This window comes from Brachycentrus maculatus, unplaced genomic scaffold (assembly GCF_059751285.1).
Source record: "Brachycentrus maculatus isolate JH-2025_06_01 unplaced genomic scaffold, ASM5975128v1 h1tg000527l, whole genome shotgun sequence".
NCBI lineage: Eukaryota > Metazoa > Arthropoda > Insecta > Trichoptera > Brachycentridae > Brachycentrus > Brachycentrus maculatus.
The window spans coordinates 645,158-659,909 of NW_028281273.1; the positions used below are offsets into that span (position 1 = coordinate 645,158).

The window sequence follows — 14,752 nt, forward strand, 5'->3', positions numbered from 1 at the left end:
AAAATAAATATAAGAGATTTTTCACGTTTAAAACATTTATTAAAACTGAGGACCAATCCCCTCGACTCCATTATCAAGTTAACACTGCGTCTAACTGATGCATTACTTTGTGCAGAGTTGAGTGCAACAAGAGCCAAAAGAAGAATAAGACGAAGAACTATTACGATGATACATAATCAATACTTTGACATATACTGGTATAAAATGGAAAAGAACTATCTTTTTTTTCATCATATTTATAAAAACCATAAAAAATTCCATTTATAACAAATACTGATATAAATAGCAGTCAATAAAATACTTGTCGGATTTAAATAGAAAAATAAAATGCGTAAAATTCTACATTGAATGAAAACTTATGTACTTTGACAGCTACTGTATTTTTCAACAAAATAAACACGCGAGTTAGTTGGTATGTTTTCACTTCACATTTTGAATTGGTTCAATGGAATTGCTTCATTATAATAAGCCAGTCAATGTACATATCTAACGTAAAAGAAGTATTTAAAAAAAAATATTAACAAATTTATGGAATGTATAATTTATTAATTTTTATTTATTCAATATACGAGTAGTAACAAAAAATAATATAATTTAATTCATTTGCTAGACATTTCTACTTTTTCATATCTCAATATTAATATTACGCTGTTCTCTCCAAAAAAGAAATTAAAAACGTTTGCTTGGAAGGCGACCTACACTCATTGTTTATTCTTATGAATGATATATAAGTTTTTTAACATTTTGAGTGTGTCCAAATACTTGTTCATAAATCTGGATTATCTCAAATTATACGAGTTATTTTTTATATTATTTTTTGACATTTCATCATAATGCCCCGAATTCCATATTTCTCTTCATCTTTGTTGAGTTGTCAAAAAATAATACAGTATTTATTTATTTCTTGTACTATTTATTTTGTGTATGTTTGTTTTTTTAAAGGCTTTTTTTTATTCTAATATCTTCTATTTAATTATTATTTAAACCTTTTTCTAAACACTATAAAAATTAAATAAATCGCCTCTGTATCTATACAAAAATGTGTAATATATGTGTTTACATTCGTTTCAATTTTAATTTAGCACACAGGTGTGTAAAAAAAAGTTTACACAAGTAGTAAAAGGGTATTAAGAAAATTTCATGAATCAGTGAAACCCCGTCAGACAAGTTACCGTGAAGTATAACACCGCAGAATGCTATAAGCCGCCACCCTCACCCCATCTCTCACCGCCCACCCCCGCCTACAACCCGACAGTATTTCCCATCCCCCTCCCTTAGGCAAAGTGGCGGCGGTTTCGCCCGATTTCCCCAAAGGAAAAAACGCAATACGCTTTATTCGTTTTATTATTCAAAATATGCGGCTTTGTCATGGAATCTCACGACTGAATTTGAACTAATAAACAATGTGAATAATTCAATAAGGTGAGTCGCTGAGTGACCGACGGTCGAGCTGGATTTATTTTGACTTACACGAATGAAGAGATATTGGGTTCATTCATAATGATAACAACCTAAAAATAATATAAAATTCATACTGAGGCCGCGCTAGGGGTCGGACGTCTTTCCACGCTCATTTTAAATATTTTTTATTAACATAAATTGTATATTTTTATTTAAATCGCAATTTTAAACATATTATTTTTTAACATCTCATCAAAGATGAAGAAGAATAAGTATATATTCTTCTTCATCTTTGATGAGATGTCAAAAAATATTATAAAAATAATTCAGGTAATTGGAGATAATCCAGATTTTGTGAACAAGTATTTGGACACACTCAAAATGTTGTAAATATTTAAAACAATTTTTGCAGAGATCCACTAAGCCACCTTGTGTGTCTTGTAGGTGGAGTTATTTTTTTAATACATTTTTTATTGTTTTTAACGATTTTAATCTAATATACACACTAAAAAGAGAGAAAAATGAAGAATATAAACATTTTACTATTTAATTTTTTCAAAATGTATCGATTTTTTTTTCATTTTTACTTTCTTTTTACATTCAATTCCTTACCTTTCAATAACTCATTTCTTTTCAAAACCATATATTTATTTCGAAGAAAATCCTATTTTTTTTAAAAATACATAACGGTATTTTAAGCAAAAAATTCAATTCATCAAATGTTACCTAGGTTTCAAGGAAATTTTGTTGCGATTCAAAGTATGTTGCGCCGAAACCCGTCCCTCCTGAATTATTTCGGAATTCACATCATTTTGAGTGTGTACAAATAATTCACAAATCTGGGTTTCTCCGTTTAAGAGTTATTTTTACATTTTTGACATCTTAACACAGTTGATACTAGCCTGTGAGAGGTTATAAGTTAATACCATAAATACTTCCATATTCTTCTTCATCTATGTTGAGATGTCAAAAAGTGTGCAGGAATTAATTGCAAAACGGGTGTTAAATTTATAGTGCTAATTAAATGTCGATAATAAATCAACAATATCACGCAAAAGCATCACGTTGTGTAGACTCTTTGATCCTATCTGCATACATATGGTGCATAGGGCACCTCATTGGAAAGAAACTTGATCATCAATTACACGAAGATAAGGTGATCAGTCCTGTGGTCCAGAGATTTAGGAAGATATTTGGCCATTTCCGCTCTGCGAGAAAGGTGATGAATGAATGATGGATAATATAAAAACAATGATATTATAATGCTGAGATTGCCAGTAATGGTAGGGCACTAGGAGTAACATACACATAGTCGTAGGTACTAACTTATGTATCTAATACACTGGTAATATGTACGAGTTGCTTCATATATTATGCATATATTACGCAAAGAATATCAAAGTCATAGTTGAACTCTAGGTTTAAACGTATAAAATAGCTGAACTATAAGAAGTACTTTGTTAGTTTAATAAATTCAAATATTTTATAAACTATTATGTCAAAGTAAATTCATATTAAGTCTCCATTCCTTTCTCGGGTAGAAATTGTAAAGTACGATAATATTTTCTCGATTTCGCTTGTTTGGAACTTAAAGGTATTCTCACCTGTTTCCTTCTCTTTCCAGAATGTGTTAAAGTTAGTGAAACAGTTTTAAGTTTCCCAAAAGATCAGAGTTTGTAAAAAACACGGAAACAAGACGAATTGCTTTTACGTATCTTTTTGTATGTGCGCTCTTTCATACTTATTAATAAAAGACCGTGTTATTATTAGGTACGGTAATTTATTACTTTTAAAGTTGAGAGACCAAAGGGTTTTTTTTATTTGCTGTATTAAGCTACCGACCAGATTTAGTTCATAAAATTAAACGAAAATGATAATTGACAGTTAATATAAGTATTTTTTACCGTATCTCTTGCAGTTCTGCCACGGTGAAAAAACTACTTATCGCTCACTCCTTTTAACAACGTCATATATCAAAAAACTTGATTTTTCAGATAATTTTTAAATTTTAAAAATATAATAAAATGTATAAATAATAAATATCAAGCCACTTCTTGAACATTTTACTGTGCAACAGATTTTTGTATATAAAACCTGAATGTTTTTTCTCAATTTGAAATTTTTTTACTATATTTAAAAAATAATTAAAAAATACCTTTTCTTCAAAATGCAAAAACAACACTTTCAGCCCTGTAGCGGGTAAATATTAAATTAAAAATATGCCGCTTTTGCTGGGGTATAGTTCATTTTGTGGGCATTCCGAAAACATGCACAACTGAAAATTGACGATTTTTTTTTATGTAAGTATGACGTTGTTGAAAGGAGTGAGCGATATGTTAAAAACGAGCAATTATAAATGAACACAATTTTTATACACCCTTTTTAATTGTATTTATTTATACAGAAACCAAACAGCGTAACATAAAAGGAGTGTTGATATTTACATGAAAATAAACATATTCTTGTTGTAAGATTCCTCCTATAAAAGGTTGTATATTGTATAAAAGAGAGTGCAATTATTAATATGTTTAATGTAAAGAAAAAAAGGATTTTTTAATCAGTTCAATTTTGTGTTCATATTGAAGTCAATGAAGTAACTCGTCGAAAATAAAATACGCCATACACTTTATATTTGTTAGAACTTCTTTCAACCTTCATCCGAACCAAATGGTGCATAGAGCACGGTATAAGATCAAAGCGATGATATGTGAATTTTTATAAGTCCTACAATTAAGGTCCGGGGTAATATTATTAAATATTGCGATGAAAAATATTTAAATTTATTTTGATCCCCCCGGGAATCGATCCCGGAATCTCCAGTACGGTAGTAAACGCGATAACCACCAATAGACTGAAATAAACTAAAAACCAATAACAAATAAACTAAGACCAATAAACTAAATGAAGGCGGACATGTATTTTTTACTACACTTAATTCGTTCTTTTTTAACTTAAACAAAAAAAGGTGGAATAAAATGGTTGTATATACATTTTTTAATACATATCACTATTACTATTTTTACTGTTATTTTCAACCCAAGAAAATTAATGAATTGTAAAATTAAATAAAAAGTATATAGTTTTTTTCCACAAATATTTTATTTGACCATACCGGATTTTGTCGTTACCGACATTATTAGACCATTCTGATGGTAAAGACTAAACCCGATCACTGAAAGAGATAAAGAAGTATTTTTAACAATACGGGATATGCAAAAAAAGCCGCAATACACATTATTACACCGTATTTTAACATATCAAAAATTAAACTATTTGTTGTTTGTAATATCTTAATGTTCACAATTAGACATGGGGATTAAATTAAATTTATTACTTCTTAATTTTTTAACAAAAATGTTAATAATATTCGTATATGACCACTCACCGAGATTTTTATCTCTACCGGTTTCGAGACGTATCCGTGTCTTCGTCAGGACAATTACTACCACAGCATGCAAACAATTGTTTGCAAAAATGACTAACCACAAAGTAAATGCTTTAAATATGAATAATATTGAGAATATTAAATTTATTGTTAAATAACGACTTCTTTAAAAGTCGATACATAAATCCGTTTTTCGATTCGATAATTTGAAGCTAATCCCGTCAATCAGCGCACAAACTCGGTTTAGTATAGCGTATTTGTAGATCTTAATATGTATTTCACAATTTGATATAAAAAATTAAACTGGAATAAAATATAAACCGAGGAAAAGTAACGAATACTATCCCAATCGGATAACCGAAAAAAGAACAGTTATCCATTAGTCACATCACAATGCGTTATATAAATACATTAAAAGTACGTTAGACTCTTTAACTGTGACCGTTTTTCTTGTTTGAATGATTGGAAGAACAAATATTTCTCTATTGTGGTTATTTAAGTATTTATACGGCGCTTTGAGTGCGTCGGGTTTGCAAATTCACATCATCAACGGGTCGCGCTCGTTTGCAGAAAATACAAAGCGGAATTCCGACACGGTTCGTATGGCCGTTTCGAAACTTCAATTTGTATTGCTTTTAAAGTAAACGTAATTTGCATACTTAGCTGTACAAAGAGAGTCGCGCTAAACCGGCCGACTGGCAGCGGCACCTCTGCCGACTGTGACTAAAATTTCTAATGAAAACCAGTTAATAACATCATCGCGTTCACAAATCCCATAGCTAAAATTACGACTAAATTCAGTTCGTAAACTTTTCGCTTTGAGGAATATTTAACTAACCGGCTATAAAGTAATGAATGTTCATATGTAAACGTTAGACATTGAAACATTTTTATATGGTAAGTGTAATTGGTAAATAAGTACGACTCGTTAGTATCAATTGAATAACTTCAAAGAAATCCTTTGAAAAATGTATTTAATTGAATTTTTAAAACCATGAAACTAATTGGATTTTCTTGAGATAGATAATTTAGATTTTTTTTATTAAAAGTTTGTTCTTTAAAGTTACCTTTTTTATTTTTACAGTTATTTTATTATTGTTTATAAAAAAAATATTGACCTTATACCCATTCTATGTCCATAATCAACCAATATAATTTTATAATAAAATCGCATAAATAATTCATGACAAGACCATAAACGAATGAATAATATGGTATATCATATTCCCATAATTTATACTGAATTATTCTATATTCATTCAATTGCATTTTCAAAACTAATATTGTATCCATTGTGCAATCTAATAATACAATGCAACTTTTCAGCCTTAATTATTTTTTAAATAAATTATTTTCAAGCGTTAAAATATTAAAAGGAAATTTTAATGGTTTGTATGGTTTGTTGAATCACATATGTGTATTGATCGGATTATTATAATATTTACTTGTATATCCGTAATATAATATGTTTGAAGTAGGTGTTTGGTTCGCTCCAGTGATGGTAGCTTTACAAGCCCCTAGTACCTAAATCAGAGCTTACGGAAGCTCTCACTCGAAAGTGTATTTAATACCAGAGACGCCCAACTATTTTCCGTGACACGCATAAAACCTCCATTAAATTTCCGGCCGACGTCACTATCTACGGTCGAGAATTTACACCGGGCAAATATGGAGGTGGAAAATAAACCAAACAATGAGAAGAGGGGTTTGTTAACGAGACTCGATTATTAAATTTAATTGAAAAAGTTCGCATTTTCCGTCTGTTGTCAAACAAGATGGCGGGCGCTACCAGGAGCGCACGAGGGGAGGACTGTTCATTGTTCTACCCAGCAGCAGAGACGCCGCCGGAGCCGGATTATTTCATTACCACGATGGGAAGGGAAATAACTCCACACAGACAAAATTGGAGCTGTATTCTCCATAACATAACACGTGCCTATCTACTGTACATACTCGTACTTATATATTGCAGCCACCTTCTGTCATAAAACCAAACTGTAATTTCTTAACAAACTTTTATTGTAACCAAAGTGTCTGTATCCGAAGTGTCGGTTAGGTACGTTTAGCAATACACGATGCCCTAAGTTTCATTCCTAATTTGATCAGCGTGAAAATAAGCTCATCACTAGTAAAACAATTAACAAAACTCGTAAATTTTCAATTTTGATGTTTAAAATGACAGCGAAATTATTTCTCACCTATAAAAACTATATAAAGTAATTATGGAGAAGGTTTCAATACCAAAAATGCACGCTTCCAATTTCAACATAGAAAACTAAAGATGTACATACGATATTATAGTTAATTGGTTTTATTGTAATATTTAAAAAATATTTGTAAAACATTAATTTTCAGACAAGGAATTAAATTAAAATAAATAACAACCAATCATTGAAAGAAGGTTTTGATTAAAAAATTACAAAATTGTACCAAATACACTGGCGGTTTAACACTGAAAAATATCAATTTATATTAGGGCTAAAGGGATCGTGGCCCTATCACGTTGACCAAAAAAAAACCCCTCGCTGAATGCCGTCACAAATATTAAATCATGAGACTCAATCACGTGTTTGGAGGCTTTGGGGGTGAAATTGTATAACCATTGGACAGCTTTCACGGAAACCGTTGGTTCGTAGTGCCGGGAGCTGTAATTTCTGGCATAAAGCTATAGTATGTTGCTCCAACAGCGCAAGCATAATTCGGTATAATCCGGCTATACCGTGTACTCAATTAGCATGTTTGGCTAACTCAATTTGTAACTCCCGACTACCAGAGCCGTCTCCCTCCGCTTATTCTCTGTTCTCGCTATACATAATACTTTATATCTCTGGAAGAAATCCACAATCAATTATTTAATATGACACTCTCCTTATAATTAATTAATCGTTCACTTTGTGTCATACCACTTAAAATGTGTTTTTAAGGCCCAGCATTCATTAAGTCGCATTCATTCCACTGGAGACCACCAGAGAGGTCACTTGTCGGCTGACGCCCGATTTTTTTAAATAATGTTGTTTTTATTTTTTAGAATATACATATAAGTATAGAAATAATATTTTTATACGTATATATTTTTAAATTCCTTACATTTTAATAACTCTTTGCTTTTAAAAACCGTATAGTTATTTCGGAGAAAAACTTACTTTTTCAACTTTTCAATGCAAAAACGGTGTTTTAAGAAAAAAATCAATGACGCAAAATGTGATTTAGAGATGATTATGTTGCGACTTAACGAATGCTGGACCTTCAGTGGTATTGCACAAAGCAAACGATAAATGATAAGGATAGTGATATATTATATTACCATACCACAAAGTTAACAGTGCTTTTAATATAGAAAATAAATTACTTAATACCTTCTGTTCGCGTAAATTTTATTTTTAATTTAAATTTAATGCAATAAATTGTTTTATATTATCCACTGATGGAATTGCATTTTTAATTTATTATTAGATTAAAACCAATATTTTTAGCTTTTCCACTTTTTTATTTGACCAGCGACCGGGTTTCGTCGTTACCGACATCATCAGACTCCAATCATAAATGCGATAACATAATAAAAAAAATCTTTAAAATTCCGTTAGCCAAGAAGATTGCATATTTGTTTATCGAAAAAAAACGTATCGTATCGCCTATGGACAGTAAGAAAGACATTTGGAAAATATTAATATAATTAATTAACTTTGATGACTTACATACCACATTTCACTCCAAATTAATTTTGATGACTTACATACCACATTTCACTCCAAATTTACACAGCGTGTAAATCATTTACTAGAAAACGTTTTTAATATCTTATTTCTCTTATCAGTTATAAATAAACATAATTTTTAAATGAATAAATATTTCTTTAAAGACAAGTCGTTGAATTCTTATCTTTTTGCGGCTTTGAAGTAAAATACCGAGAATATCACTTCAAGGTTGGTACTTTAAACTTTCTAGAGTAGAATATTACTCATTTATTGTAGTTAAGTGAGTGAAATTATAAATTACTGTAAATTTAAACCGACGGAACTAATTTAAGGTATTGTTACATTATTTAAGTATTTAGTACTAGTATTTAATATTTTTATTTCATTACACTCGGTCCACTTCAGTGGCGTAGTGGTTAGCGGATCTAGCTACCGTCCTGGAGGTCCCTCATTCGTTTCCCAATTGGAAATGAATACTTTCTTAAATTATTTTGAATTATTTAGCTCAGTTGTTCCTTAACCAATTAAAGTATTACATTTTACATTCAAACCCTTATCCGCACCCTATGGTGCATAGGGCACTGCATCATATAAACGCAGTGTTATCTTGATCATTAACACAAACATGAAGGAAAGGTGATCAGCCCTCCGCTTCAGATACCAGTCCAGGGTTATATTGAATGAATATTACAGAGAAAAAATCACTAATATTTATTTGACCCCCCCTGGGAATCGCACCCGGTACCTCCAGTATGGTAGCCGAGCGTGCTGACCATTACACTACGGAGGCGGACAAAAAGTAATATATTTAGAATTGAAGAAATTCTTTCCAATTTTCCTAAACGAAATAGTATTATTTTAGAACATGGAAAATAATCGAGTAATAGAGTTAGATTTTTTTGATCTTCAATTCGTCATACGCATTACGGTATAAATAAGAAAATATGAACAGAAGTTATGGTATTATTTTTACTAGTAAAGTTATTTTTAAAAATACTTTGAATGCCCACAAGGTAAATGTCGAAATAATAAATGAAAATGCTAAAAATGTTACGGAGTTTGCCTCCCTCACGCAAATCGTGAGAAGTGCCTACCTAATAGTTATAAATAGGACGGTCCCTGACAAAGAGCTAAGAAAAGGCAAAGCCCTCGGTCGGCACTTCAATAGGTAGCAAAATATTGTCAGAATTTTTTTATAAAAAGCAAATATAATTTAAGACGATAAATATTTTTAAAAAAATTGCGAACTTTTTTTTTCAATTTATGAATAATGTCTGAAGCCTTTATAATACGCCGATACGAAAATACGAAAAATTGTATTTTTTTATAAATGAAATGGAAAAATTCCCGGTAATCTATATAATATAAATATATTTTTTTAAATATGGTTGTCTATAAAGAGTCGAATGAGGTGAGTAATAATTAATTATAATCGATTATTCTTGAAACTTTTTTTTCTAAAAGAGTACTTATATGTAATTAGTTATATATCTATTTTGTGCGTGTATTTTTTTGTACCAACATGTACCGTTCTTATATGCCTAAATATGAATGATTATCTGGCTAGATGGGATCTGCTCATGTGGACCCCCCATTTACATACTGTTCACTTCAATTTTCTTTTTTCGCTAACATAGACCCCCTAAAAGTCGAAATTGACCCATGGCGGTCACTTTGGGAAACTACGGTTTAGATAGTAAATAATTAAAAATAGAAATCAGTTTTGTATGTATATAATGAATTAATATACCTACCATATATATTTTTCGAGTGTGTTGTTCATTTTGTGATTCAATAATAAGCTTGAATTCTTAAAGGTCATTTTAAAACACTGTAATCACGATAAAATCATGACCAATTCATAAAATTAGATAAAACAAATATTACAAAATAATACAATGAAACAAATTTCATTAAATTATGTATATACGTCTTTTAAATACCATTTTTAATTTTGAAGATCTTTATACTTAGAAACGGAAAATTATAGATATTTTTTTATGAAAAGATGTGATTTTATAAATACAGAATTTAAGAGTGCAAAATATAAGTTATTTCATTTGAGTTGAAAGAAAAATATTTTGATTTATTTAAATACGAGCTAGAAAAATGTTTCTTTTCACTTACTGATATATCATATAAACAATCATATTTAAGAAAGGCTCGTACTAATGAGTAAATTTTCCTATTATTGTCGGCATATAATAATGTCATTAACATTAACTAGGAATACAAACATAAAGAATTAAACTTATTTATGGTAATACGATTATTTGAAGTATTATATGTAACGGTAATTCATAATTATAAATAGCCAATATATAATTATACACCAATATACAGAAGAATCAGTTATTGATGTCTAAATAAAGCTTCATTAAAAAAAACAATTCGTTTTACATTCGTCTACCAACGTACCTACATAGAATAAATAACTAAAACGAAGTTAAAATTTCAGCATTCAAGTTTTAAAATAGTACTTGTTTTTACGAAATGTTTTACTTTTTAAGGTGAATATTCCCTATTGGAGAGTTATAATTTTGAATATGATATCGTGGGGAAATCATTACTAATATTTTTTTAATTCATAGTCATACAAAAATTAATTTATTAAACTGCTCAAATATTATATTTCGATTTCACAACAAACCGTATTTATGAGTCATCTAGTTATAATAATTATTCTGCAATGTACAGGGTATAAATATTTTAATAGTTTTATATTAATTTAATTACTGAAATTACCAAAATTTCAATCATAAAAATTCTAAAATAAATTTCAGCAAATAATAAATATATGTGCATTTATCTTACCAATGAAAATCTCCTCGCTGAAACTAATTAATCCAAGATTATCTGGTAAATCACCCAAACTTTACATAAAGTAACAAACAGTACATAAGTAACTTACAACAACAACAATAATGTTTAATCTAAACTCACTTTTTATATCGCCGAATATATTGTCAAATACCTATTATACATATTTAATGCAATAAATTAAATATTTAAAAAAAAATAAGTCACTTTAAAATCCTCGCCAAATACCACAACACATTTATTAATTTCACTATAATTATTATTAGAGCTGGCACGGATTTAAGTGACTTGAAGAGCCTTTTGGCCGACACTAGCGCCACAGCGGCCTGTCTGCGAACTACAAAGCTATAGAATGTTTTATCGCTGTTTGTCTCTTTCGCTCGAGAAGTTTTCCCGGTTTTTCCACAGGCGTAAAAGGGATAAAACAATTTGGCAAATCATTATGCAAATAAATTTATCAGCGTAATATTGAAAGCTATCGATGACAAAGAATTTTTTAACATACTTTCAAACTAGAAAAAACATTTTCCTTATAACTGGACAGTTAATTAATAAATTATAAAAAAATCTCAACAGCGTTATTATTTAAACTTGAATAGTTTTTCAATCATTAAATAAAATAGTTTGTAATTAAATATGCATAAAAAGCTTTAAAAATAATCAATCCCTTTTATCATTTTTATATCGTATCCGATGATAATTATTATTGCAAAAGAAAATAAATCGGTAAGGTAAGGGTCTCAGAGGAGTAATTTTTATCCAATTGCCAATAAACATGACCGGGAGAGCAGAAGTGAAACGAATCCGAGGAGGTATTATTTAGTCAATTGTCCGCAAATCTAAAACCAATTACGCTTGCCATCAGCCTCTCATCTGCGTCCCTCTCTTTCAAGCGGGAGGGAGAAGGATGTCAACAAAATTTGTACTCCTTTGTCTATCCCGAAAGAGTGTTTCTTGGAGGGGGTAGCGAGTTTTGGTAGGAAATGGGGAGGCGGGGGCTGCGGAGGTCAGCGGGTTAGACTGAGGGGTCTAGATATAAGAGGTCGGGTACATTATCTGTTGGAATTAATGGTTTATAGGTGTATGATAAAAATTGAATAAAATAAGTCAAGCAAGCGATAGGTAGCTATCTTTTTTTCATAAAAGAAAAACCTTATCGTTTTTTTGAAAACGTGCAGTTACAAATTATTTATACATTAATTACATTCTATTTTATGAGGATACGAAGGCAACAAATTGATATTAACAATTCAGATGGAGTTCTACAGAGTAGTAACTGACATTGTAAATTAATAAAGGCATATTTTATTACTCTTATTGACATTTAAAAAAAAAAAAAATTATTAAATTTCACAAGCCAAATTAACAAATGTTCATAATTATTGCACTCTTAGAGTTGTAATTTAGAAGTCATTGTAATATTTTCCGCTTCTGGTATATGAGAGCCTTTTTATCTGAGCGGGGTAGAGGAAAGAAAAAGGGTGTAGGAATAGGAAGGCAAATATCGATCCCCGCTGCCACGCCCAGCCCCTCTCTCCCCTATGAAACAATTACCCCTGACTCACAAACGGTGATGAATACTTGAACAACCGAATAGCAGAACTTCATAAAAAGGAAGAAGGTATTTCGATAAATTCGTCCCGTGCAACCAAAGCTTTTCCTAAACTTTTCTACTAATTTAAGCTACTAAAAGGACGTTTTCATGAAATCGAGATGGGTACATTTCAGCCTTCTATGTTTTCTGTGCTCCTGGTAGGCTCAGTCAGTATTTGCTGGGCCATTACGTCACCGACCTCTCTTGTCACGCGGTTTCTGGCAGCCAGAAATACCAGGGTAGCATACTTTGAAAGAGTAATGTTAAGGGAGATATTTCTATTCACTCTGAGTTGAGCAATTTTCTCTCAATAGAGTTAGGAATAGGTGCTACAGTAGTATTTTAAAAGAAAATCACTATACACCAGATAATAAATAGTTTTCATTTTTATTTCGTTATTTGTTATTTATATGTGTTTGGTTATATTTAATATTGGTATGCTGAAAATTACCGGACCTTTGAAGTATTTTTTTTTATTTATTTCCCAATTGATTTATCTTTGATATTTTAATAACTTTGGTCAAAAGTCTATTCTAGTGGCACCCTAAAATAGGTTTAAACAATTAAAAATACCTTGAAAACTAGTTGGTAAAAATAATAAAAGGAGAATATAAAAATATTCTTAAATGTGAAAATAATTATGTAAATCCTAGAATAAGCTGATAAAAATCTCTCTCCGTTCATATTTTTGTAAGGATATTTTTGGGGAGAATCTTTAAAAAGCCGTTGGTATTTTTTTAAATTGCTGTTATATCAATGTTCGTTTCCTTTTTTGAGCCAATAAAACCATTTCCGTAACCGTAAACCGTACGCGTCAGACTAAATGCATAATATATTTACATTTTTGGAAATATTATCTGAAAAGAAATTGTAATAGTTTAAAAAAACAACAAAAAAACTACTCAAATGTCTTGGTTGAGTTTTAAAGATGACATGGAATTGCAAAACTAATGTTTAGCAATGCGATATGTCACAGCTAATATACATTAATTGAAATCATAATTTATCTTTAAATCAATTATGACTTTTTTCAAAACTATGCCCCTAAAAATCAAATAAAATTACAATACTTATTTTAAATAAAATAACTTATGTATTTAAAAAATAAATGGATGAATTGTAACACAAATAAAAAAGGAACCAAAATTTGAACGAAAATATTTAAATAATATGATTAAAAATGTCATATAGGATGTATAATATTTGCTAGTGGTGTCTCTAGCAAAAGCAAGCAAACGCAAAGCTTATTGCCAAAACTTTTGCGAGGCTGACGATTAAAAAAGACCTTTGACCTGGTTAAGATTTTTTTCTGGTATAAAGGTATCTTTTATTAAGAATTCTGTTGGCGAGGGGGGGGGGCTATTTTTAGAGCGAGTTCTTGTGCGGCTGGACCTGTCGTACACCCACATCTTATAATGTAAAATACCTAAATTTATTCACACCATAAAAGTCGTCTCATTTTTTTCAATCCTACAGATATGTTAATGATTACTTAATAGTATGTGATATCTATGTAAGTGCAAGGCTCTTTTTTCCATGTAATGGCGTTGCGGCACCTTTTTTTAATTTTAATTTAATTTTGAAAATCAATTAGACGAAACAATGTTTAAGTTTACGTAATTACAATCTATATTTATATAATTCGTCAATATGATAAAATATGGAATCGTAAGGAATATTTTAATGATATTTGAATATATTTTTTTAAGTAAAAACTTGACATGAAGTGAGTTCCAGGACCTTTTTTGTTTGAAAAAATCCCTGTCTCAGAAACTTATTTTAAAACAATTACAAGATTAAAAAAATATAAATTGAAAACTTTAACAGATAAATTTGTCTGAATCTAATATGCGACTA

General features: G+C 30.1%; 1 protein-coding gene across 1 annotated transcript in view; it reads right to left on the bottom strand.

The window, feature by feature from the left end:
* Positions 1–11,556, bottom strand: part of LOC148301711 (uncharacterized) — a 352,511-nt gene extending 340,955 nt beyond the window's left edge. Inside the window, exon 1 of the mRNA XM_088272798.1 lies at positions 11,296–11,556. The gene's annotated coding sequence lies outside the window, so the exon portion shown is untranslated. The remainder of the gene's footprint in view (positions 1–11,295) is intronic.
* Between the last annotated feature and the right edge of the window lie 3,196 nt (positions 11,557–14,752).